This window comes from Lutra lutra, chromosome 1 (genome assembly GCF_902655055.1).
Source record: "Lutra lutra chromosome 1, mLutLut1.2, whole genome shotgun sequence".
NCBI lineage: Eukaryota > Metazoa > Chordata > Mammalia > Carnivora > Mustelidae > Lutra > Lutra lutra.
The window spans coordinates 8581991-8607004 of NC_062278.1; positions in this window are offsets into that span (position 1 = coordinate 8581991).

Sequence of the window (25014 nt, forward strand, 5' to 3'; positions counted from 1 at the left end):
CCACCCCCCATCCCCCCAACCCCCCGCCAGTCCTGCCTCACACGCTTTGGCGCACCCCGAGGTGCACCAGCACGCCTCTACATACCCGCCACCTCTTAGAAATTTTCCATTAGGAAAGTGATCTGGAAGAAATTGAGGCCCCAAGAGGAAAGGGGCGGGCCCAGGCCGCCCCACATCTGCTTGGATTTTCCGCTTCAGATGCTCCGCAACTGTTTTTGCCCAGGCCGCACCCGGCGCCTACCTGAGGCCCATCCCCCGCGGAAACCGACTTTCGAGTGAGATCAAGGGGGAAACGCGCAGATGTTCTACCGGGAATGGGCTCCGGGAGAAGCTGCTGCAGTGGCAGAAGGGGGTCAGAGACCGTCACTAAGGAGGTGGGGGCAGGGAGAGAACTCCTCCCTTCCCTAGCAGTGTGGGGAGGTGGTGGCCATCCTCTCTGAGTGGTAGTTAAGGAGAATGCCAACTGCGGGAGCAAAACGGGGCAACAGAAAATCCAGGACTAGAGAAATTAGAGTCCATTCCATTTATAAGCCGTTTCCTGCACAACTAGCAAGATATGGTTACTCCAGAAGATTGGCTTGACTCTGGCATCACGTATATGACTACCATGGCTTGGAGGAGTTTTGGGTCTGAGCTATGGGAAAGAGTACTCTGATTTTTCACTCCTTTGCTTGGGTAAGCCCCATGGAGATACCACCAGCTTTTCCTGGAGTCATTGCTACTGCCAGAAAGGATCAGGAGACAATTCCAATATCACCGCTCATTGTTGAAAAGTAATTCAAGGTAGCCTGAGCTATTTCTTAGTGAGTCCATTCCTCCAGAGGTCTAGACAGTAACTGGCTCTGCTCACGTATTTCCAAGTAGAGAAAGAGAACTTTACCTGTTTTTTGTTTGTTTTGTTTTGTTTTTAAGAAATTCTTTCACTGGAAGTTACTCCTTTGGAGAAAGTTGTTAGCTTTCAGCTCGGTGGGCAGGATCTCTGGTTATATGCAGTAAGGAGGGCCACCCTTGAGCTTGGGGTCCAGGGATCTCTTCCTGCCAGTCTTTGGTCCTCAGCATGGTGCCCTAGGTATGGTTTTGGGGTGGGGAGGCAAGAGAAGGGGGCATTCCAGAGTGGGACTATGGGGGGTAATTCCCATCTTCTGGGTTCCTACCTGGGCCTGCTCTCAGTTGACTCAGTTCTCTGGGATTCTGAAAAGAGCATGGTTCTTTTCTTTGGATTCAGTTACCTAGGATAATTTTGGGTCCTGAGATTGGGGTCTGGAGGCCTTGGGTCACGGCAATGCCTCTTGACCTAGGAATGGAATAGCTGCTGCCCACTTCTCTCCCTCCCTCAGGGTGAAGCGTTTAGGAGAAAAACAGTGTCACTGGTTGATTAATTATAGTGATTAGCAAAGTCCCCGAGCATGGGACACAGGGGGCCACAGAAGCCACACAGGTTTCGGGTAAAAGAGAGCCACTCGTTTCTTCTAACTTTTACCTGCAGGTGAGAGGGTAGCCTGTCCTTTGCATTTTCCTTCCCTTTCTCTCACGACTGGCCTCAATTTCTCTCCATTCTCCGTGTCCTTCCCAATGCACTCAGACTCCCAAAGTTCTTCAGGGAGGGCGATTTACCCCTGGAGCTCAGGCAGCAGCCCGTGCCAAGTTCAGAGCTCAGGGACAGAAAGGAATCCTTGGCAGAGAGAGAGAGAGAGAGAGATGGGTAAGGAGTGACCTGCGCCCACCTAATGCCACCCTTCCAGGACTCGACCACCTGAAGCCTTCACAGTCCTACTCCTGGCCTCGCTTAACAGAAACAGTGCCTCAAAAATCACAATTCTGGGAAGAGGTTGCCCATTGGTTCCCCGCAAAGCCCCACTTTTCGCCTCCAGCCAGCTGGGGGTCGTGCCTGGAAACCTTTGAGCTGGAGGAGTCTTAACAGTCCGGCAGGGGCTGAAATTCCTCAGTGGTTATACCAATTACACACCACCTTGAAATCTGAAAACCAGTTAGTTCATTAACGACCGCGTTGAAACCGCCTTTCAAAAACATCCACCAAAAATTTCCTTTAGAAAACGAAAGAAAATATCCACCAGAGATAAATATTTCTGCACATAAAAGAGCAGAAACCTGATGGGCTTAATTTTTTTTCCCCTAGCAGGTCTTTAACAAAAGGCTAACTACAGAATAGGGCTATTACTGTACTTTGAGGATACAAACGCGTTTCATTTAATTAATATAACAGGGTTATTTGCAAAGCAAAGTGAATGTGGGGGAACCTTTCCCCTAATCTAAACAATTCTGTAAAAAGAGGTATGCTAATTCATTTGTGGTTGGTTAGAGAGAGAAAAGCTGGCGTGCGGGCTGAGTTGGCCCTTTCCAGCCCGGCCTGGGACGCGAGGCCGCCCCAACCCGGGTCGTGAGCCTCTTACTACTTAGAAAAGGTTTTCATTTTTTACTTTCTTGCACAGGCCGGCGCTGTAGGCGGGTTTCCTGAGAGGTGTGTGTCCAGGAACACCCTCTTCTCTCCGGGGAGGAGAAGGAGGCGACTCCCACGGCAGAGAGCAGTCCCGCATCGGAGGTTCCCGGCGCGCCAAAGCCCGATTTTAGATCTGCCGCGGCCGCATGGAGAGCGCACCCCACCTGGCCAGGCAGGGAGGCTGTGGCGGGACCCCTCTCCAGCCCTCCCCACCCGGGGCCGAAACCCAGCTTTGGGAGCTGCAGGCCACACTTGGGGACACCGGCGGCAGGAGGGGGACAAGAGTCAGGCTTCTCTGACGCTAGAGGTCTTGATTCTGCAGAAGGGACCCGGGACTCCCGCGCTGCGTGCGGGCTCAGGATCTGTTTGTTTCAGACGTACTTTGCCGCGTGGTCCCGCCTCTTTCGGGCGCAGTCTCGGGACTGTCCGCGTGGTTAGAAACGCTGCGTGCGCGGGTTGGCGGAAGGGGGCGCAATGCGCACGGCCGCCCGAGGGGCTCAGTCCGCGTGGAGCGTGGAAGGCACAGTGAGCACTGGCAGCGCGGAGCACACCGGTGTGGGGGGTGGTGTCAGTACACACGCAGGTTGGGGGGCACCGAGCGCACGGAGAGGGCGCACTGCACAAGGAGTGGGAAGCGCACGAGGGCGCGCGCTCTCAGCGCTCACAGCGAGGGCGCAGCGTCCGCGGGGGTGGGCCTCGGTTCGCCTAGGGCGAGGGGCGTGCGGCGCGCTGGGGCGCGAGTGGTTGTGCGCGTCGGATGGGAGGTGTGTGTGAAGATCCGGTGCCGCTTGAGGCCGTCAGGACATGGTCCTCGCCCTGGCACTTGCCGCCGGTGCCCACCTCCACCTTTCCCACTCGGGTTGCTTGGCTTCGGCTGCGCCCCTCCCTCCCAGATTCTTTTCACGAGGAAAGTGGAGACCAGAGGAAGATTGGGTGCGCGCGGGGCCGGCGGGAGACGACAGAACCCGGTGCCTGTGGAGGGGGGGGGTTATCTACAGGAAATTGAAGATGAAATTGTGCTTTCATCTGGGTCTCTCTAAAGCCCCGTGGGCCACTCCCATCTCACGCGCACTTAGCTCGGATCTGGAGTCAAAATTCTCAGTGTCAGCGGCTCAGCCTTCTTGGAGGGAATTCTCGAATGGTCCTCGACTGGGGATCTCCACCGTCCCTCGCCCTCTTTTAACTGAGACAATTCCTTTTATGTGCCAAAGCAAATACCCTGGAAGAGAAGGCACGGGGTAAATAAAACACGTTTTCGCGTAAAACGAATAACTAAAAATCAGCAGTTCTTCTCAATCCAAGGCTATTTTCCCTGGCAAAAGGAGCGGTTAGCTGATAAACTACAAGGTAGATTCAAATCGTGCGACTTGTGAATATTTTATGCCCCAGGTCCAGCACCGTCTTCGGTTTTTAGAGGGCGGAAACAATAATTCTGGTTATTCCACTAACGCTCTTTTCGCCCCGCGGGTGTCGACAAAGGCATTATTTAATCTCACTGAGGAATACTCTGTGCCCCACCCCCCTCTCCGGGGTGAGCCCTCCGGCGCCTTCCTCGCCGGATGCCCAAGTTTGCACATTCAGGGGACCCTTCTCCTTGCTTTTCTCATTAAGGGAAGGGCGGTCAGGGTGCGCTCCTGGCTCAGTGGAACCGTGCAGGTGCTACTCCCCTCCCCAAGTCGAAACCCATTAAACAGCTTAATTAGGGTGGTGTGAGAGACCTAGTTTTAATCTTGTATTTAATTTTATTTATTTTTTATTTATATTATTATTGTTATTTTAATGTAAACTCTGCGCCCACCGTGGAGCTTGAACTCAGAACTCCAAGATCCAAGAGCCGCATGCCTTACGGACTGAGTCAGTCAGGGGCCCCTCTATCTTGCTTTTAATAGTGGAAAGATTTACAAAAAAAAAAAAAAATAGTGTACAGATCCTAGAGTCTCCAGCCTCTGCCCGGATAATGCGGGCATCAGAAAGGTGGCTACTTAGAAGATTTTATTGAAAAATCTAACTTTTGAACAAATGTAAGCAGGCCTCGGGTAAGGAAGAGCGCAGAGGTGCCTGGCATTCCAGGAGCACGGTTCAGTGATGATGTACATGCTGGCTGCACCTGGCGAGGCCACAGGTGCCATTTTCTACTTGTTTGGGAACTGTCAGCCCTTGAGGGGTGGGTGGGAAGAGCGACAGCTCCAAACACCTTTTAAGCACTTTAAACAAGGTAGTGAGCACTGGAAAGCGCCTAAGTGACTCTGCTTTACTTCCTGGGTAGTTGGAGGCCACGGAGGAAATAGATCAGTGCCATTATTACCCATGCACAAATAATCTTAATGTTTATTTGAAGTCTACTTAAAATAATTGACCAGAAAACACCTCCCTGGGTAAGCAACCTAAAGGGTACTCCACTGAAATCTAATGGCTTATCTGCATTTCTGTTTAGCCAGTAGTCTACACCATGTTTTTGGAGAAGGTGTCAACACTGACAAGCAAGGAAAGTGGGAGCCAGGAGAGCCGCGCCTGCAGAAAGTGCTGGAATCCCAGGGCCAATACCCAGTCCGGCTGTCCTTTAAGGGTACTTAGACCTTGCTTGATTGTTTGAGATCCAGCAGTTGGGTTTTCTGAAAGTAAATCCCAGAAATGGAAATTCACGCTCACTATCTTACACAAATATTTTAATTTCTGAGTGGCCTGGATTGAGCCAAGAGGATAGGGTCCTTTGTGCCATAGCCATAGCAGATCCTGAAAGAGCTGAAAACCTTCAGCTGAGGGTAGAAAGGCAATAATTTTAGACACAGAAAATTTCCAGCTAGAAGAAAAAAAAAAAAGACCCCATCTATAGTTAGAAGATCTGCATTTGTACAAAAATCCTTTGAATGTTATTTGACAGTAAATGTCTTTTTCTGGTTTTGTTTGTTCTTGTATTTCTCAGCAACCTTTTGTGTGTGTGAATCTTGAGCTCCCTTCCCTGCAAAGTTGACTAATGGATCTTTTAGGAATTCATGCTTTAGCATTGATTTTCTGGGTTGGTCATGGAAGCTGCTTCATTTCAGATACTTTATGGGATGTTTGTCAAGGGAACTTGGGGTGAAATTTCTCAGGAGTGTCTCTAAAGACATTATTCATAATTAAAAAATGATTCATAGAAATCACCAGAAAAATTATGGCAAGTGATGTTCAAACATGTTCTCAGGCCATGTGGAAGAAATAAAATCATTAAGGTCTGGTTGGGTCATATTGCCTCCCAGCTCTACTCTGTGCCAGGAGGACCTGATAGAGCTTCTAGATGTGAGAGCGGCAGTGGGATAGGAGCCAAAGGACATCCCTGCTTTCCCCAGGTATTTCTTTTCTTTTCTTTTTAAGATTTTATTTATTTATTTGAGAGAGAGAAAGAGTAGAGAGAGAGCGAGAGCATGAGCTGGAGATGGGGTAAGGGAGAGGGAAGGGAGAGAAGGAGAAGCAGGTTCCTGGCTGAGCAGGGAGCCTGTTGTGGGGAGGGAGGTGGGAGGCAGGGATCATGACCTGAGCAGAAAGCAGGTGCTTAGCCCACTGAGCTACCAGGCACCCTTCTAGGTATTTCTGCATTGATAATGAAAGTTATAATTCCATCCCTCCAAAGACCCCTGAATAGTACAGTCCAAGAAGTAGGTAAGGTAGCACTAAAAGTAGTGTCGTTCATCATCTTAGGATTTTTTTTTTTTAAGGGAAATAAAGATGGTGGCAATCCCATGGGACAGGGTTGGAAAGACAGAATGAATCTTTTGGAATATAAACCCACCTGGTTATAGGTCAGCTGATGTCCAGCAGGTTTTTTGGCTCCTCTGCAGTGACTCTCCCAAGACAAACCATCCTGTCATGGAACTTTGCTCTGCTGGGGAAAGCAGTATATGGAGGTCCCGAGGTTTCAGCATTATGAACCTCTTAAGCTGGTAGTTAGTTAGGTGGGTACAGCTGCTTCCTGACAGCAGAGTAGAGCTGAGCATCTGAGGGCTGTTAAGTGGCCTCCACCAGCGAGGCAGCTTGCGAAGGTATCGGGTTTATGGTCTTATTCGGGCATTGGGACTGGGACAATGCATGTCGGTTGCTAATGTTTCCACGGAGAATCAGCATTTAATAAGACAGTCGACTTCTTAAATAATCCAAGCCGAGGAAGGGGTTGCACTTGTTAAAAAATGCTCCCGTGCATATGCCTAAAAGAACAGATGCACTTTCCAGCCGCATGCGTGGTCCGTCGGATGCATGTGGTGTGACTTACTTGGTCATTTTAGACTCTTCACAGTCAACAAAGTGACGGGCCTGTGCGGTGACTCAGCGTGAGGGAGGCTAAAAGAAACAGATCAGGGCTGTGTGTTCCAGGCACCGTTATTCACTGCGGACTAGAGCTGGACTGAGTTAGAAGCTGCTTGTACTTTACCCCAGGAAAGGAATGCAGTTCTTTGAATTGGGGAGCCCTCACGCACTCCTGCTTGCGCACAAGCTGTTCCTCATTGGGGAAACATCCCTCGGGTGGCCACAGTGTGCCAGGCACCCAGCCAGGCATTTGCAGGATAAAAGTGAGCTCCTGCCATGGAGGTCATTCTCAGTCCCCATAATGCTCTGATTAAGACTCTGACCTGCTACTATGTGCCAGAGGCCTTCGACATGTCCCCAGGTATTGAATCACTAATTCTGTTTCTGATTATTTGCGATATGGAAAGCATTTCCAAAATGAAAAAGACCTTTTTTCATGCGTATTTGTGTAATGGTTAAGGGCATAAGCTTTGCTGTGTCACGTTGGGCTTTAACTTCTCTTTATGCCTCAGTTTTGTTATCTGTACAATGGGGCTAAGAGCTACCTCATAAGGAGGTTATGAGCTTAACCAGAAAAAGAAAGACACATACAGTGAATGTGAAGGGCCTCGCTCACTGCCTAGACAAAGGAAGTATTCAGTAAACCATAGCTGCTACTCCTGGCATTATCATTACAGCATTATTTTTATTATTAAGCTTTGGAATATTAATACTGATAATATTAAGCTCTGGAAACAGTCTATCCTAATATCTAATCTCAGTCTATATATATACTATATAACATATATAGTAATAAACAGTCTATCCATACATATGTATAATAGATCTACTTATCTATCTATATATAAATGGATGAATATCTGATATATTGGATCCAATATTATAAAATCCTATATACTGTATATATGGATATCCTTATATATGGATTGATATATATCTATATAGTTAATGAAAACTTATGTAGCTATGAAAAATGATAAGTTTATAACAACACGGCATGGTAAGTACCTTCCTAGAGTATGGATCCTAGCACGCAGTCATATTTCTCAGGCTGCCTGGCAGCTAGGGTTCCTGGTGTGAATTAAGTGTGACCATGAGATGCACTTCTTTGAGAAGTAAAGTGGAAGTCACACTTCTGGCACCTCTGTGGTTTCTGCTGGTCGGCATGATCAGTGAATATGGTTGTTTGGTTTTATTTTAAGATCTTACTTTTAGGGGAGCCCGAGTGGCTCAGTTGGTGGAGCATCTGACTCCTGATTTTGACTCAAGTCATGATCTCATAGTTCATGAGATCAAGCCCCACGTCGGACTCCTGGGTCAGCAGAGAGTCTGCTTGAGATTCCCTCCCTCTGCCTCTCTCCCTGTTCTCTCTCTTTCTAAAATAAATAAATACGTTTTTAAGATTTTATTTTGAAGGTCTATCTACACCCAACTTGGGGCTCGAACTCACGACCCCGAGATCAAGAGTCAGCACACTCCACTGACTGAGCCAGCCAGGCGCCCCAGTGAATATGTTTTTGGTGTGTGTGTGTGTGCGCGTGTGTGAGTGTGTGTCTGTCAGCATGGAGCCCAGTTGAGTTGTGCTGAAGCTGGCAGTGCCAGTGGTGGTTTTTCTCATCCCTGGCTGATAGTTCACGTGGGCATTACGGGTTGGGCCAGCCCTTCCTGATGTGTTCTCCACCCCTGGAGAGCCAGCCTCTCCTCCAGGACTAACAGTAGTTCCAGAAGCACCAAAGTTCTTCCATCAGATCTCTTTCTGCCTAAACCACTTTCTCTCGTTGGCAACTAAATCCTGACCAACATATGTTGGAAAGTGTGCCAATATTATGAAATGTGTGATCACCAGCAAAAAACAATAGAACTATGGGGAGACGAGCACCAGAAAGATATCCCCCAAAGCATTGATCATGAGTATCTTTGGGCAGAGAGACTGTGAATAATCTTTCCATTTACTTTTTATTCCCTTCATTTCTTAAAAAGGCAACTTCATTGAGATACAATCACGGACCATTCTATTCACCCATTTACAATGTACAATTCAGTGGTTTCTGGTCCATTCAGAGATGTGTGCAGCCATCTTCACAGCACAGTCAGTTTTAGAACATTTCCATTTTCCTCTCCAAAAAAATACCCATTGGCTATTAAATCCCTATCTTCCTGCCCCCACCACCAGCCCTAAGCCATCACTAACCTACTTTCTCTCTCCGGATTTCCCTGCTCGGGACTTTCATATGAATAGAATCATACAGCATGTGGTCTTCTGTGTCTGACTTCTTTCACTTGGCATCAAAGTTGTAGCATATGTGTTGTCGTGTGTATGAATATTTCATTCCTTTTTACAGCAAATCATATTCTTTTTTAAAAAAGATTTTATTTATTTATTTGACAGAGAGAGATCACAAGTAGGCAGAGAGGAGGCAGAGAGAGAGGAGGAAGCAGGCTCCCCGCTGAGCACAGAGCCCGATGCGGGGCTCGATCCCAGGACCCTGGGATCATGACCTGAGCTGAGGGCAGAGGCTTTAACCCACTGAACCACCCAGGTCCCCCAGCAAATCATATTCTGCTGGGGATAGTCCACGTTTGGTTCCTCCACGGATCTGTTGATGAACGTTTAAGTTGTTTTTGCCATTCAGCTGCTGTGGATAATACTGGTATTTCCCTCCAACCTTTATTCTGACCATGTAGTCATTTTATGATAAATATTTAGCAAATTTTACAACAAAGAAAGTCTGGCTGGGGCAACTAGTACCTCTGAGTTTTATATTCAGAAGAGGGCAAGATGGTGGGTTGCGTCCCTGGATGGACCAGTTAGCTTAGTACACATTCCGACTCTGTTCCGAGCCAGATTCACAGCCTCAATCAGCCCCATGTCCAGCAGACCAGTCCTTAAGTAGTACTGTTGGTCAGCAGAAGGATGGGAAGAGAGACTGCAGACTCATCTCCACCGTTTGGAAAGTGGCTCCGAAGCTGGCAGGATGGACGCGTGAACCGTACATAAGTCCCGAGATTTGACTTTTGGTACTTTTCACTTTCAAAGTTGTATCTCCTGGGGTGCTGGGAATGTCCCATATCTTGATCTAGGTGGTAGTTACATGGGATTGGTATGAAGAATGCATCGAGCAGTGTAGTTCAGACTTGCGTGCGCTGTTATATTTGATACATGAAAGGTACACCCTGAGTAAAGAGAAGAAGAAATTGTAACATGTGATTTCCCTCCTACCTCCCTTTCGCTCTCCCATTCCAGCTGCTGCTGCTTCCTTTCTGTTTCTAAGTGACCACAGGTTCCTGCCGTACAGTTGGTAAGGGACAGAGCTGGGATGTAATCCAGCTCTTACTAACTTAGTGTGGAGTGCTGCTTTCACTAGGAACCCTGCCAAAGCCTAGGGCCGACATGATTTTTGAGACTTGGTTCCAAACCACACGGCCAGTAAGTACTGAGGCTGGTCTAGGGGCCAGATCTCATGGCCCTGGGGCCCATGTTTTGTCTGTCACACGCACCTCTTTACCCCTAGCCCCCAGCGCTGTACCAGGCGCGCAGTGGATGGCCAGTAAATATTTGCCGAATCAATGTGACCAGAGTGGGGTTATCATCAAAGGCCAAGCAGGCTGTCCACGTGGCAATTGCTAGAAAAACCAAGGCAAGAAACTCAATTCTTATTTTTTTCTTATGGCTACACCAGTGGATGCTGGTCTGTCACAAGAGCATGGAAAGTTCCCACTGGAGCTATCAGAACTCTCTGGCAAGCCCCGCAAAGTGTTATTTTTAGCTTTCAGTGACTGATGCCCTTGTATAATTTAATGGGTCAGGAGGAGCACGAGCCAAGATTACTCACTGAGAGAGGTGTCCTTTCCCGTACAGTCCTTGGTGAGTTAACTCAGTTTGCAGAGATTTGCTCCTGCCACTTTCACTCGAAGACAGTTTCTGCCATTTTGAGTCTAGTCTGAAAATTACGAACTCTCCCTTAAAAAAAATCAGTTATTTGTCCCATCAGTCAAATTTTCCCAGGGTTCATTCATTAAACATGAGTTCAACTCACAGTGTCAAATGCTAAAAGGCTAAAGGAATAACCGTAGAATAAACAAAATACTTGCACGTCCCTGGATATTCTGAATCAGAAGACGCGCAGGGCGAATATCAATTACTTGGATTCAGGAAGTGCATGTCCACAGAGCCATGCTCATCCCCCAGTTCTCCTGGTACCCTGGTAGAAAATGAGGAAGTTCCAGGTTGAGGGGGGATATCCCAGCTGTCATTCACAGCTGCCCTGGTGTCCCTGGGGCAGGGCGGTCCAGCAGATGATTGAATGTCCATCCTGAATCCAACATTCAGGATGGACATTCAACATTCAGGATGCCTGCGAGCATCTGAGAGCCTTCTGAGAGGATTTGTGCCTCTTCTATGACTAGGTCACACTTGCCCTTGATTCTCACGCACCTGACTTTACTCAGCATGTGCTCGTACGCTGGACATAACCCATCACCCCTGGTCTCCGGTGCCTTAGTGGACAAAAGATGATTTTGACACAGTATAGACGCTAGCCCACGTCTTGGCTTGTTCGCTGAGGTCTGCTTAATTCTTTGAATATTTTAGTTCATCCTTCCCTGATGAATTAAGAAAAGTCAGTGAGGCCGCCTGGCTGGCTCAGTCGGAAGAGCTTGGGACTCTTGATCTTGGGGTTGTGGGTTCGAGCCCTACATTGGGAGTAGAGATTACTTAAAAAATTTAAAAATATTAAAAGAAAAAAGAAAAGTTAGTGGAAAATGAAGACAAGAAATCACAGAATCTGTGAGTGCATCTGAAAGACTCAGAAAGGAATCATTAGATGTCGTGATAATGTGGGTCTTTAGACTGAACCAGACAGCCCAAGAAATGGAACCGTCTAACTGTGGATTCAGTTGTGAAGGAAAAAAACAATAGTAAAGAACACGTATGCTGGAAATACGTCCGAATTACATCTCCAGGTAAACAAATGGTTAACGGGGGGAAATTCTGTCTCCATAGAAATAGTCTGACTAATATAAAAGAAGAGAGGATGGAATTAGGATACCATTTTTTAAACTTCTGATTAAGTTACAGATTTCCTCACCTATCACCTACCTGTCAGTGGCTGCTAACCTTGGGGGCAGAAGGGGGTCTGAGGAGGCTGAGGGAAAGAGATGGAGACTGCACTGAGGAAAATTCAGAGAACTTACCTGCCTCCTGAGGGAGCATATACATCCCTTATAAAAGAGCCTTGCCGAGAAACATCAACTCTGAATCTGATTCGGTCCCTAACTAGACCATCTACAGGTTTTCAGGAAACACAGGGACAGAGAAATACGTTAAAAGACATCAGGGAATGCTACCAGCAAATCTAGAATGTGAAAGACTATAGGAGAGTGGTTCTATAGGAGAGTGGTTATTTGACAAATAAATGGTAAGGATAAAAGGCTGGGGGGGTGCGGACGGGGAGGGAACTTCAGGATGAAAGGACCGTAGACAAATGACCCACATGCAAGCTAGAAACTTGGCATCTGAACGCAGGAAAATCACCTGGTAAAAATGTAGGAGAAAACCAGGGAAATGTGAACACAGACTGCATTTTTGATGCTGTCAAAGTATCGCTGTCCGTCTTGTAGGTATGATAATGGAACTGTGACGATCTGTTTTCGAAATGTTCTTATCTTTTAGAAACACATACCAAACTGGGGTGCCTGGGTGGCTCAGTCGGTTGAGTGACTGACTCTTGATTTTGGCTTGGGTCATGATCTCAGGGCCATGGGATGGAGCCCCATGTCGGGCTCTGTGTTCAGTGGGGAGTCTGCTTATCCCTCTCCCTCTGCCCCCTTTTTTTCTCTCTCTCTCTCTCAAATGAACAAATAAAATCTTTAAAGTAAGAAATGCATACCAAGCCATTTGGAAATTTAAAGATGCATCTGAAGGAGAGCATGGATAGTTCAGCTGTTCATGTCCGGCCCCTGAGCATGATTTCAGGAGTTCATTAGAGACCAAAGCCGGGCCTGCGAGGTGACTTCCGGACCTCCTCAAGACGATAGTCCCCGGGGTTCAATCACTTGGGTGTGGCCTCCCCCTTCCCTTCTCTTACTCTGAGACTTCAGCTGGCCTAGGCTGTGCCTTGAGGAATAAAGGGACGCAGGGCCATCTACAAGATTTGCGGGGCCCAGTGCACAACAAAAATGTGAGACCTCTTGTTCAAAAAGTGGGAAAAACTGACGGTAATAAAGGTAATAAAGGTATATTGAAGGTAATAAAACTATACATCTTTTTCCTCTTTCCTGTGGTCTTTCCATCTGTCACCATGGTATGTGTTTGTGTGTATTGTTTGTTATTTACTGTCACTTTCCCCGCTGGGGATGTGTGTATTTTCAGGGTGAGTACAGACCCTCAGAGGTGCCCAAGGGTCCCACTATGGGACTCAGTGAGCCTGCGTGCAGCCCTCCTCCTTCCAGCCACGGGAACCATAGACTCCGCTGGGGCCCCAGGTGGCTACATGGAGCCAGCCGTCTCTCCTCCCAGGGACCTGCTGCTGGAACCCACAGCTAAGGGCATCCCACAGAGGCGTGTCAGGACACACCTGCGACCTGCCTCAGGGACTGGAGACAGGCCACTTCCTCGGTCACCCAAAGGCATGTTGGCTGCAGATAGTTACATTTTCATGCTTTACAATCATTGTATCTTTTATTTATTGATTGCCCACTGTGGTAACTAGACCTCCAATACAATTTTGAGAAGGAGTGCTTAGAACAGACATCCTTTCCTTATTCTCGGTCTCCAGGGGAAAGCTTGGGATATTTCTGATGTTTGCTGCGGGGTTTTGGTAGAGGCTGTTTTCTCCCACGGAGTGAATAGGGTTCTTTCAATTTTAGTATCTTTTGGCTTCTGAAAATTCAGTTGTCCGCATAATTATTCCCCCTTTGAATATGATGGTTTTTTCTCTAGCCTGTCAGTCTTTGGTTTTTATCGGTTTGACTGGTTTTTCCACAAATAGTTTATCCTCTCTGATGTTTTTTGTCCATTTGGGGGACTTCTCAGCTGGTCTGTCTTCCAGTATTGCTTCTCTCCATCCTCTCCATCATGTCTTCCCTGCTTCGGGGAACCTGTGTTAGCTCCCTGTGCTATGTTCTACACATTTCTTTCTTTCTTTCTTTCTTTTTAAAGATTTTATTTATTTATTTGACACAGAGAGAGAGAAAGAGAGATCACAAGTAGGCAGAGAGGCAGTCAGAGAGAGAGAGGGGGAAGCAGGCTCCCTTCTGAGCAGAGAGCCTGATGTGGGGCTCCATCCCAGGACCTGAGCTCGATCGCGACCTGAGCTGAAGGCAGAGGCCCAACCCATTGGGCCACCAAGACACCCCTGTTCTACACGTTTCATACGGACTTTTCTCTCATTTTCATCCTTGAGAAGGTCTAGTGTGGAGTTCACACTGAACCTGCTTTCCCTTGCTCGCAGGTTTCTGGGGCTGCCCTAACAGATCACCACACACTTGGTGGCTTAAGCAACAGAAATGTCTTCTCTCCCAGTTCTGGAGGCCAAGAATCAAGGGCCATCAGGCCATGCTCCCTCTAAGGGTCCGCGGGAAGATCCTTTCTTGCCTCTTCTAGCTTCAGGTGATCCGAGGCGTTCATTGGCTTGTGCTCGGGTCCCTCCAGGCTCTGCCTCCGCCATCACGCAGCCTTGCCTTGTGTCCTTGTCTCTTCTTCTGAGGACACTGTCATTGGATTTAGGGCCCGTTCTAAATCAGGATACTTTCACCCCAAGATACTAACTGAACTACGTGTCCAAATAAGGTCACTTGCTGCGGTTCTGAGAGGACATGATTTTGGGAGGTATACTACTGAATCCACAGAACCATTGATAGCTCCGCTTAGATTGTTAACCTCTTTACAAGCCACCTCCCGATCTGTGTGTCACCTCTGTATGGCATATACTGCAGGCCAAAGCCACGTAGAATGTCAAGTTCTCATCTCCACTGTTTTTCTCTTTCCTGGGATTTTTGATCCTCAAGCACTGGCTATCTTGGCTGTCCTAAACTCAGTTAGTTTTTTCCACGCGACCGATGCAAACCTCAGGCCGACCCCAACACTTTTCACTCATCACACGTAGCCAGTGCTTCAAGCTGGAAGGTTCCAAGGTAGAAAGTAGGGTCAGTCTGGCTTCTGCCTCCATGCATTTCTCTCTACTCCAGGATCTCCGCAGGATAAAGCTGGTGGGTCTGGGCTGCTCTCTGCGTTCTCATACAGTTGCTTCTTGTCTCTTACCCGGTTTTTGTACTTGTTCTTAGCACAAAGTTTGCTCTGATACTTCATCATAAGTAGAAGTCAAATATGGCATTTCCTGTATTCGAGGTTCATGTCGGCAGACCACCAGGTGACTCTCTCAGGTGCATCGCTTTTGGAAGCCCAGTGACTGAGGGATGTGCCTCTTAGTCTCCCCCCACCCCACCTGCTCCTTTGTACTGTGTTTAGAGAGAAACATGCCCAGAAGCTTGCCTTTGTTCTCTGTATAAACGGCTGCTTGGGGACACTTCAGAAATGTAAAGAAATCAATGGGGGGAAAAAGAACTAGTGGAACATGTCAGAACTACACAGGGCTCTTGTCGCATTCTTGCTGCACAGGATTCTTTTTTTTTTTTTTAAAGATTTTATTTATTTATTTGAGACAGAGAAACAAAGATAGCGACAGAGAGCATGAGTGGGGAGGAAAGGGGAGGAGAGGGAGAAGCAGGGAGTCTGATATGGGTCTCAGTCCCAGGACTCTAAGATCATGACCTGAGCTGAAGGCGAGTGCTTAACTGACTGAGCCACCCAGGAGCCCCTGTATAGGATTCTTAATATCAGGCATATACATGAATAAGTCGCAGAGTATCACTTTGTATGCTGAGGTCTGAGATGCCAGAGCAAGGGAGGAGTTCTGTCTATGAGGGTATGTTTCTCAGCTTTTTCGTGTGTGTGTGGAGTGGATGCTACACATTTTACCTTACATAGTCCTCAAAACCTGTCATCTAAACTAGTAGGTACTGTTATTAGTCATTTTACAGTTGTGAAAAGTGAGGCATAGGGAAGTTGATTAGCCTGCAGCCTACATCTGGGTGGATATTATTTAACCTCTCAGGTACTTTGCATTTTATTTATTTATTTTTTTAAGTTTTTACATTTTAATTCGATTATAGTTAACACATTTTACTTTATTTTTTAAAAATAGGTAACACATTTCAGTTTATGCCATTAGTAAAGCTACATTTTTAACCATAAAATGCAAACTTTAATGGACATGAACTCTAAATGAAAAGAATGAGACTTTCTGTAACTTTTACTTTTTACAGATTTGCGAGCTTACAGAAGTGTTACAAGAATCCTGTGAGAAGCCCTCATAAGCCCTTTACCTAGATGCACCACTAGTTTTCATCTCCTCCTATTTGATTATTCACTCACTCACTCCCTCTCTCTCTCTGAATCATTTTAAAATAAATTGGAGACCTTATGCCCTTTTGCCCCCCAAATACTCTGTGTATTTTCTAAGAAAAAGAGTAGTGCCTTCCCTAACTTTAATACAATGATTAAAACTAGGGAATTTACTGTTATAATCCTGGTATATTATTTAATCCAGAGCTTATATTCATAGTTCATCAATTTTCCCAATAATGTTCTTTATAACTCTACCCCCCACCGCCACCCCTACCCCGGGTCCAGGATCTAATCTAGGATCATGTGTTGCATTTAGCTGTCATGTCTCATTAGTGTCCTTTAATCTGAAACAGTCCCTCAACCTTTCTGTCTGTTGTTTTTCCTGATTAGATCCAGGCAGCACATCTCCCGCACGAGGGCTGTGTGCTCCCTGCCTCCCACCCAGGGGTGCATGACTTTCATTGCCTGTTGACTTTAAATTTGGTAATTTGATTAAGGTGATATAATCATTTATTTCTTGTAATTATACTTGATTATAATCATTTGATTAAGGCTTCTCTACCATAAAAGAATCCTATTCCCTCTTTCATTAGTATTTTTTTTTTAAGATTTCATTTATTTATTTGAAACAGAGAGAGAGAGATCACAAGTATGCAGAGAGGCAGGCATAGAGAGAGAGAGGAGAAAGCAGGCTCCCCGCTGAGCAGAGAGCCCGATATGGGCCTCGATCCCAGGACCCTGAGATCATGACCTGAGCCGAAGGCAGAGGTTTAACCCACTGAGCCACCCAGGCGCCCTCATTAGTAAGTATTTGTGAGGGAACTACTTTGAGGACGTATAAAACCTTGTTTCTCATCAAACCCTACTAGGCTCTGACACCTGTGTCTCCCATGTGTTAGTTCTCTCTCTCTCTCTTCCTCTCTTTCTTCTCTCTCTCCCTCTCTCTCACTCTTCCTTTCTCTCCCACTCTTTGTCTCTTCTCTCTCTCTCCCTGTCTCTCTTCCTCCTTCTCTCTCTGTCCCTCTTCCTCCTCTCTCTCTCTCTTCCACTTTGTGTCTCCTCTCTCTCTCTCTCTTTCTCCTTCTCCCTCTGCCTTTCTCTCTTTCTCATACCTTTGGCTCACTTGGCTTGTTTCTCATTGAGTAAAGCACACCCTAATTAGCTTCCTGAGAAAGGATGCATGGGAGGACATAATTTTAAGATTTCACATATTTGTGTCTTCATCCTTCCCTCCTCCTTGAGTTGCTAGTTTGACTAATTATAGAATTCTACATTGGAAATTTTTCTTCAGAACTGTGAGTGTATTCCTTTACTGTCTTCCAGCTTCTAATGTTGCTATTGAGCAGTTGATGTCATTCTAATTCCTAAAAATTGTACTGTTTTTGCCTCTCTGAAAGTTACATTTTTTTTTGTTTTTTAATCTTTGATGGGGCCTCCCCCACCCTTCATTGTGCTGGATTCTCTCTGGAATGTTCAATCTGGAAAATCATGCTCTTGGTGATGACAATTGTTGTGGGTATTCTTTCTTTTTTTAAGGTCTACAAACTTCTTTTTTTAAAAGATTTTACCTGTTTGTTTATTTTTTAGAGAGAGAGAGAGAGCAAGTGAGGGGAGGGGAGCAGAAGGAGGGGGAGAATCTCAAGCAGACTCCATGTTGAGCACAGAGTCCATCGTGGGGCTCAATCCCATGACCCTGAGATCATGACCTGAGTTGAAATCAAGAGTTGGACACTTAACTCACTGAGCCACCCAGGTGCCCTGTGGGAATTCTTCCTTTGATGATTTCTTCCTCTTTGTATTATCTGTCTTCTACAGAACTCCTGTTGTTGCATGTTGACTTCTGCATTGGTTTTCTGATTTTCATTCATACCTTCTTCTCTTAGTTACCTCTGATATTTTATCCTACTTTCTGGGATATTTTTTCAACTCTCCTCATCCAACTATTGAATTTTTCATTTTCATTAATACATCATTACTTTCTAGGGCCTCATTCTTGTTCTTTGGCTATGCCTTATTTTCTGTCACCCTGTTCTTGTTTTATAGATGTACTATAGTCTCTTGGAGAATTTTGCTATATAAATTCTTGATGTTTTCTTCTGCTCCCACACTTGTCTTTTTTTTCTTTTTTCTGTTTTTTTTTTCTTGCCATCTCATGTTAGAATGCTAGAAAAAAAGTGTCTAACATGATATTAGAGGATGACGTCTTATTTGATAAAACAAAGCAAAAAAAACAGAACAGAGGAAAACATGGAGAACAAAAACAAAAGGGAGAGATGCTGGTTTGTCCACATGTCAGAAAAGAACTCTGATTGGAAGCCCTATAGATGTAGGTGGGACATGTGGGTAGTGGGGCTTCATCGTAGGGTGATCGAGAGGTTATCTGGTTTTCTCATTGCGGGGGGGGGGGTCCCAATTGTTAATACCTGTGTCTTTTCACTGGACCTATTTAGTTTCTTCAGGGACAAATCTTCCAGTTTCTTGCCTGGAGAAAAAACACCTTTTATCCAATGTTCTGGGGAGTGAGTGGGAGGAATATGGCTGTCCAGCATATAGATACTCACTTAATTCTCATATTTTCCTTTCAGGTCCTACTCTTGGTTTCTTGTCAAAATTTTCTCCCTGAGGTTATCATACAAAATACAACAGGAATTTAAAGGGGAAAAAAAAAAAAACTACCAAGGCTACTGAGATTACAGTTAGTTTGTGCACAGTAGAAAAACAGCAAAATTTTTGGGCACCTGGGTGACTCAGTCGGTTAAGCCTCTGCCTTTGGCTCAGGTCATGATCCCAGGATCATGGGTTCAAGCCCCGCATCAGGCCCTCTGCTCAATGGGGATCTGCTTCCCCCTCTCCCTCTGCCTGCCTCTCTGCCTACTTGTGATCTCTCTCTCTCTGTCAAATAAATAAATAAATAAATAAATAAATAAATAAAATCTTTAAAAAAGAGAAAAACAGCAAATTTTTCACATGATTCTCACATCCACAAGGATCCTGACCAGTTTCCAAACAGCAGCATCACAAAAGTCTGGGATCAAGTTATTTCTGCTTGGCAGTTAGTACCTTACAGGGAAGTCACAAGGTTCCCTTGATTTTGCTGACCCTGTTTTAGTTTGTTGGTCTCAGATCTGAGGTGCTTTTCTCCTCATGGCCTGAGATGTCCATGATTACCCATAAATGAGATGTTGTTTTGTTTCTACAGTTCCACCTAGTGGTCAAGTTTCTGGCCCTAAGGCACACAGTTAACCACATGGGTTTGTTTTTATGATATTTTCATTTCCATATTCATTAACTTGATATTTTCTTTATTTGATTTGTAGTTTTATTTACACAGGTGTAAAACAAGGTGAAGAAGAAGAAAAAGAAGCAGCACTCCTTGTGTGTGGTTAACAAAATTGGAGTCCTAGATACTAAGATCTAAGAAGAGTTAACTATTGTCTGGATGCTCTGTAAATCTCCTACTCATATCTGTCTAAATTTATTATTGTCAGCTCATCTACTGAGAACAGGAACTGAGAACCCACTGTGCAACTCGACATGGTTTTGCCTGTAGTGCTTATATCTGCAAGGAGATCTTTCTCAGGTTGGTTGATACCTCATCTGCTTGTGGTTCTGTGAGTAGACTGGGGATCAGTTGGGTGGTTCTTCAGCTCAGTGTGATCTTGCCTGGGGCTGCAGTCCTCTCGGCCCTCGACCAGGCTGAGACATCCAAGATGGCTCACCCACCTGTGACAGGAGCCCCTGGCAGGACTGGTTGAGGAGAGCTGCCTCTGGGTGAGTGCCCTGGGATTGAGAAGGTACTAGGGCCTCTAGACTGAAGAACCAGGCTCTGGGATGGGACAGGAGGGAGACAAAGCTGGAGGCTAATTTCCAGAACATTGGGTATCAGGGGCATCTAGAAGGCTGGACCAGCTTGAATCTGGGTGGCTGGGCCTTTCTTTTTCCATGGAGTCCTGGTTCCCTCTCTCTCCTCTGGCTTCTCCATGTACTTTTGTCAGCAGGGCAGGTAGCTGCACTTCCCATGAGGCAGCTCAAGGCTCCCGAAGATGTAAAGGCAGAACCTGCCAGGACTTCTGATGTCTCAGGCTTAGAACTGGCATGGCATCACTTCTGCCATACTCTGTTGGTTTCAACAGTCATGGGCCGACCCAGATTCAAGAGGATGGAAGATAATATTTTTTTGAAGATTTTATTTATTTATTTGAGAGAGAGAGAGAGTGAAAGAGAGAGCATGAGCAAGGGTGGGGCAGAAGGAGAAGCAGACTCCCCACTGAATGTGGAGCCTGATGTGGGGCTCGATCCCAGGACCCTGGGATCATGACCTGATCCAAAGTTAGACACTTAACCAGGCGCCCCAAGAGGATGGAAGGTGCTTAACATCTCTTGGTATGGAGAATGACAATAAACTTGGAGTCATCTTTATTCTGCCCAACTAAACAGAATCTATGTGTGGCCGAGGGCTGCCATCACAGATTGCCACAGACTTGGTGGCTCAAAACAACAGAAACTTGTCCTCTCAATGTTGTGGAGGCCAAATGCCTGAAATCCAGGCTTGACGTCAATGGGGCCGTGCAGCCTCCGAAGATTCTTGAGAAAGGTCTCTAGCAGCTTCTTGGCTCCAGCTGACCCTTAGCTTGTGGTAGCAGCTCTCCAATCTCTGCGTCTGTCTTCACTTGGCTTCTTCCCTGTGTCTCTGTCTCACGGACACCCAACCCCTTTCTCTATCTCTCTTTCCCTTTTTTTTTTCCTGTAAGGACACCAGCCACTGCATTTAGGGCCCATCTGATATTCAGGATGAATTCACTCAGGATCCTTGAACTTGGCTGCATGTGCAAAGACCCTATTTCCAAATGAAGTCACATTCACAGGTACAGGGGATGAGGACCTGGACATATCTTTTTGAGGGATACAATTCAAACTACATAGCAAGCATGACTCTTTTTATGTACCCTGCTGAGAAAATATTCTACTCTCTGGGTATATGGTTTCACATTTTAAATTGTTCCGGAAATTTTAGTCATTATTTTTTAAATATATTTTTTCCTATATTTTTCTTCTGGGTTCATGTTCATATATATGTTAGACCAGAGCAATTTTGGGGAATGGGTAAAAGGCCAGAGAGTAAATATTTTAGGTTTGGAGGTCATACAATGTCCATCACAAGTACCTAACTCCTTTATAATGTGAAAGATGCCATGAGTAATACATAAACCAATATATGGGGGTATTCCAATAAAACTTTCTTTTTTTAAAAAAAGGTTTTATTTATTTATTTGACAGAGAGAGACACCACGAGAGAGGGAATACAAGCAGGGGGAGTGGGAGAGGGAGAAGCAGGCTTCCTGCTGAGCAGGAACCCAGTGCGGGGCTTGAACCAGGACCCTGGGATCATGACCTGAGCCGAAGGCAGATGCTTAATGACTGAGCCGCCCAGGTGCCCCCCAATAACACTTTCTATGGGAACAGGTGGCCAACTGGAGTTGGCGCCTGGGCCAGAGTTTGCCAGCCCCTGTGCTAGCCCTTCTCGTGTTGGGCTCCCTGCTCACTGGGAAATCTGCCTCTCCCTCTCCCTCCGCCCCTCCACCCTGCTTGTGCTCTCTCTCTCTCTCAAATAAATAAGTAAAATCTTTAAAGAAATAACAGAATGTAATCTATGGTTTAACTTATCCATTGGGGTTTTTTCTTCAACAGTTACCTTATTAATTTTTAGACATTCTGTTTGTTCTTCACTGACCCTCCCCACCCCCGACCTGGCTCGACCAATTCATGCCCGATGGCATTCACACATTATAAATGTACCCTTTTTCCTTTAGATGTTTCATATTCATAGTTCTGCATGCCAGTTGCCACCATAGAAACATCTATTTCCTTGGGATTCTGAAGTTGTTTCTTGTTTCTATTACCTTTCATTCATAGTGACTTGCATTCCCAAGTATTTGTTGATTTTTGTTTATGAGGTTGTGCTTCATTTTAGTTTGTGGGATTCCTGCAAACTAATTTGGGAAGATTTCCGCCAGAGAGAATCTACATCTGATTTTGCCAATAGATGGGGAAGCCCCCTTTCTCCCATGCCAGAGCATTGAGCGGTCCTTCGAAGACCTTTTTTTTTTTTTTTTTTTCTACAGTAAGAATCTCAGATTTCGGTCCCCCTAGGGGATCCTGCCTCAGAACAGCCCCACCTCTCCCTGTCACTTTAGGTTTAGGCTAGTTTCTGCCACTCAGATTCTGAGTTATTCCAATCTCATCTCTCTGCCTTTAAGCCAACCCCTGAGCATTCCTTCCCTGGTCCTTGGTAGTTCCCACTCAGCTTCTAGTCATAGAAGCTTGGTGACACACATCTGTCCCCTCCCTCCCTACCCGCCCCCCACCCCAACTCCCAGGAAAGACTCAGCTTTCTCTGTCAGTCTTTCTGTGTCCTTTTGTCTATTTTATCGCATCCTTGCAAATCTCTTCCACCTCCAGAAATACATCATGTCTGAGATCTTGCTGGGGAGCAAGTCAGCCTCAAGGCAACTAGTGTTTCATGGTCTGGAGACAGCTCTTCTGTGCAACTCAACTTATGTGGACATACACACTTTGGTAACTTGTAACTTTGGATGGGAACGAATGGGCTTGGGTGCAGCCTCTTAGATCCCACCCTGCTCATAAATGGAGGAGCTTTGGGGCCTACCAGATGGGGATCTATGTGGAAGAACATATCCTTGGACACAAGGTAACATTTTTAGTTTACCTATGAAGTTAGAATCACAAGGGACCCTCTCCAGGCATTGCCTGGGACCAGCCAAGCCCTTGATTCCTCATTTCCAGCCTTGGTGTTGTTCCCTCTGTCCTGTCCAGTGGACTATCCTGCATTCCCACCATAAGACTTGCTCTGATAAAATGTTAGGGTAAATGTATAAATAAAACCATGCTTCAAGTGTGGCCTTTTGCAGCAATGTTAGTGTTTTGACCAGGGGCAAGTCCAAAGGAAGGAAGCTCTAATTGCAAAATTTGGGACACTGATTTTGTTATTTACAAGGGTCTGAGGGGAGACTTGTTGCAATTCTGAGCCACTTGCTGAATCTGACGATCGAGACTGCTATATTTGGAGAGATGGTCTAAAATTATTCCTGGCTTTAGTAACAGGAATCGCTGAAAGAATGCGGTGCAGAATCGTCTTCCGCATGACCCCCTGCTGAAAAGACAAACAGCCTCCAATGACGACACACTCACACTGATTTAAATCTCTGAACAGAGTTGTTCTCTGCTGAGTTATAATGAGGAGTGAGCTTTCCAAGGGTGTGATTTATGAGCCTTCCACAAATGGGTTTTAAATGGGGGCACTGACAGTTTCACTCCGGTGCGGGCTGGGGTGGGAGCCATTCGGCCCAGAGGAGCTGAAATGAGCTGGTGGGAGACAGAGGGGAGGCCGGGGGGGGGGGGCTGCATTGGGTCACCATGAGCCAGGGGCATGCAGCCAGCCCCAGCTCCTCCGTCTGCGAGCTCTCTCACTCAGCAACACTGGATTGTTCGTTTTTGTTTCTCTCAAGGAAGAAATAACACACGTTGACATGAAGATTGAAGGTGGGCTCTCTCTTGTGCCACAGACGGTCCCAGCGATGGAAACATTAACACTTTTTCCCGCCCATGCTTCTCTCTCTGTAGAACTGTCTGGTGGGTGAAGTTTGCATTTTGCGTGATTTTTCTTTTCTTTTCCTTTCTCTGTTGTGCATTCCAGCCAGGAGAGTGAGGATGGCACCGTTGGTTGAGAAATGGTGCCCTAGAGGTATGTCCACGTCCTAATCCCTGGAACCTGTGAACGTGACCTTGTTTGGAAAAAGCACTTTGCAGGCGTGATCAAGTTAAGGAGCTTGAGATGAGGAGATCATCCTGGATTATCCAGGTGGGCCCTCGGTGCCATCACAGGAGTTCTTGGGGAGGCAAAGGGAGATTAGACACAGGGAGGAGGGGGGCAGGTGGAGATGGAAGCTACGTAGCCACAAGCCAAGAATCACCAAGGACTGTGGGGACTCCCGGAAGCCAGCAAGGCAAAGGAAGGATCCTCCCCAGGCTCTGGGTGGGTGGCCAGGGTCAACTTCCTTTTGCTCTATGGACTTCCATAAATGGCGGAGAACTGAGGGCTCATTTGACCCAAGCACAAACACCCCGCCTGGGTCCCCAATGCTACAACTCAGGCACGTGAGTCCACGGAGGTATTTGTCACTAGTTTCTGCTCATTGCCTTCTCTCAGCTCCCTGCTCCTCACCCCAGCTGCCTGGCCTTTTCTGTTTCCTCTTGTCCCTTTGTTTGCATATATGTCGTCTTCTAGCTTATTTAATTGTCTATCCAACTTTGCCATCCTTTGGGTTCAAGGTTGCTGTCCTATTTTTGCATTGGGTTAGACATTGTAAGAGAAATTCCCCTTAGTCCACAGATAGGGAATTAGGAATGAGAAAAATGTTCTGTAACAGACAAAATAGGCATCAGGGACACTGTTTTCTTTTGATACTTCAAGCAGAAGAAAAGACTTAGAGGGAAGAGAACTTAAGTGGTTTTTAAATTGAATTTTGTTGGATGAAGGATGGGTCCAGGTTATGCAGATGTAAGCTGTGTGTATATGGTTGAACTGTGGGACCCCTCCTGTGGTCTCAGGTTTGATCCACAAAGCCAGACATGAGGGGACGGCCTCTTTGATCAGATGAAACACTGAAGGCCACAGAATGCAGGGGGAGGGCAAGAGAGAAGGTGGACCCTGCATTCAGCTCTGAATGGGACCCTAGATGTTCCCTCTCCAGACCAGTGGAGACTGGAAGCTGAAGACTGGGAATATTTCTGGGCGCCTGGGAGGGAGGTTTCCATAATGCCAGCCACCGGGTCCCTGAGGTGAGGGGGT